This window comes from Setaria italica, chromosome II (assembly GCF_000263155.2).
Source record: "Setaria italica strain Yugu1 chromosome II, Setaria_italica_v2.0, whole genome shotgun sequence".
NCBI classification, from domain to species: Eukaryota; Viridiplantae; Streptophyta; class Magnoliopsida; order Poales; family Poaceae; genus Setaria; species Setaria italica.
The window spans coordinates 35,492,645-35,495,782 of NC_028451.1; positions in this window are offsets into that span (position 1 = coordinate 35,492,645).

Sequence of the window (3,138 nt, forward strand, 5' to 3'; positions counted from 1 at the left end):
CGAAAACAATTTTCCCAATGAAAAATGTTGAATTCACTGTTTCAGAATATTTGCTCCAAATCGTGAGATGATGCACATGTAACTCGATACTCCCACGGCATGTACTCTGTACCTCGAGGTTTTGTAAAAAATTACCCGAAGTGCTGAACTCGAATACGAAATATAAGGACAGTCCCAACCCTCCGAGTAAAATGGTTTCTAAAGCATTAATTATATTACCACTTAGGACTTTTAGCTTACATGATACTATATTAAATAAGAGATAGAATGAAGAGAGGAAGAAACCGGGTCTCATGCAGGACCCAGTTTCTACACGAGAATCTATGCACTGATTGTATTAAACTTTGTATTGAGATAGGATATTGACTTCGTAATTGATGAAAAACAAATATGATTAGTTGAAGAAGGGATGATGAATTTATTAAGAATCCACATCAAGAAATCATGATTGTAGAGTGTAGTAGTTTCATAAAGTGGTGTCTTGCTCATGTGGGGTTGGGACTGGCCTAAGCATGAAATAGAGGTAAAGCAGCGGTATCAGAAAAAGAGCGAGATGAGATCTGGCAAGCCGAATTATGTTGACTTGATGATTGATGCTGACGCTAGCAACATTTTTCTTTGAAAGGTATCCGGGAGATTTGGACAACGCCGGGGTTATCATTGTTGCAGCCTGAGGTCTTTATAATTGTTAAACATTAGGTCAGTCTCAATAGGAGTTTCATAGAGAGTTTGGTGTGGGTTTGGGAACGTAAAACCCAAACCCGTGAACCCATGGGTTTTTTAAGATCCGGTTATATACTACCAAATAAGTCCATATCCTTAGTCCACACCTCAATTTTAATAGTCAAAATTCAACTCTTATATGTATATGCTACTTCTTATTATGAGTTGAATTGTTAAACATTGAACTGGGTAGTTTATGATCTATACTATGCACTTATACCACTGATTTATTAGCTAAAATGCTTTGTTAGTATGTGGTGTTATGTTTGGATAACTATTATATCTAACGGGCGAGTTTTAGGGGGTGTTTGGATACACCATCCTAAACTTCAGTACCTGTCACATCGAATGTTTGACACTAATTAGGAGTATTAAATATAGTCTAATTACAAAACTAATTGCACAGATGGAGTCTAATTTGCGAGACGAATCTATTAAGCCTAATTAGTCCATGATTTGACAATGTGGTGCTACAATAACCATTTGCTAATGATGGATTAATTAGGCTTAATAGATTCGTCTCGCAAATTAGTATAGGGGTTCTGCAGTTAGTTTTATAATTAGCTCATATTTAGTACGCTTAATTAGCGCTCGAACATCAGATGTGACCCTCCTAAAATTTAGTACATTATATCCAAACAGCCCCTTATATTCACGGACATAGGTTTGGAATGGCACAAACCCAGCAGCAATTAAACCCTACGGGTTTGTGCCCGTTGCCACCCCTAGAATCCACTCCTAACAATCTGACGCATCAGCTACAGCCTACATGCGACCTGCGCAGCTTGCCACAGGGCTAATGACCCAAAGTCCCAAACAACATATCCGATTCCCGAGGTTATGGTTGTTCGTGGCTTCGTGCCGGTGCAAGCCATGAAACATTGTCACCGATGCAAGGCTGTTCTGTTTTGCTGCGAGGGCGAGAAGCTGTTTGCTCTTTTCACTTTAGTTTTAGTTTATTCAGTCGGCTTATCAGTCACCAAACAGTATTTTTCTCTCACAACAAATCAGCCGTTTCAACTTCTCAGCCGGCTTATAAGTACAGCTGAACAGGCCCAATGGATCGTGCTGGTGCAACTGCCATGAAGCTGCCGGATTGGATATATGTAGTGCTCGAACTCAACAAGCGAGGTGTCATAATCTGTGAATGTCGGTCCCGGGTTTTGCATTGACCCGGCATGCAAAGCAGGGGACGAGGGGTGAGGAGCAGGCCAACGACTGGACTCTTGCTTTTGAGTGGAAAAAGTCCAAATTATAAACTTTTTTTTTCAGTTTACCCTAAATAAACTATGCAATTTGTCCTTTTTATTTCTCCATACAAGTTGAATTTTAATTTGAGACTTTGCAACGTGGTAGTGGATATCATAATCTATATTAAAAATATTTTGTGAAATTTTTATATAATTTTGTATCTCAAGGATAAATTTGTTATTAAATGTCATATCCTATCAAAATAATAATAAAAAATTATGATATATTTTCTAACATGTCTTATGATGTTTGCTATCATCTTGGAAAATTTTAAGAGTAAATTGAACCAAATGGCATAATTTAGTGGGTAAAATGAACTACAAAATACTTTAGGGGAGTAATTTGTACGTTTTCCTCTTGTATCCTTATTCTCCCTATTATCATATATCGGCCTGAATGCAAGTCACTCACTGTCCAAACTTCAGCCGTGAAAATATGATGCGCCAAAGTGCACTCGAACACTCGACGATTATTGCTAGATAGACCACATAAAAATGGTCCAAAAAAGAACTCATTCTAAGGGGGTGTTTGGGAGCACTTCACTCCACCAAAAATCACTCCACTCCACCAACTCCAAAAAAATCGCAGCCAAACGCGTTCGGCTCCAGCAACTCCGGCTCCAGGAAAAAAGGTGGAGCAGGGGGTAGATCCACGTTTTTGGTGGAGTACCTCAAGAGGTGCTCCAAAAACCCCCTTTACAGACCTCCTCGTGAAGTTGGTGGGTATTTACCCAGCATTGCCACTCGTTACACATGTACCGGTTCGATTTACGGAAAAGAAAAGACTCCCGTCGCACCTCCATCCCGTCGCCCCCTTCTTCCTCCGTCGCCCCGTCCCTGGCGCGCGCCGCCCGGCCGCCGCCCGCCGCGCCCGCCCGGCCGCCGCTCCGCCCGGCCGCCGCCCGCCGCGTCCACACCTCCCTGCCGCGCCGCCGCGGCCGCCAGCCGCTCCTGACGTCTGCAGCTCAGGAAGATATGCCGCACCTGCCTCTGCCGCGACACCTTTTGACATGAGGAGAATAGCGCACCAAGGCAGCAAGAAATCCACAGACAAATCTGCTCAGATGCTGCCAACAGGTGCTACATCGCGGATGGCTGCATATGGGTTTTACCTTGCTTCGGAGTGAATACGCACGATTACTATTCGGAACCCGTTTGTTGTATA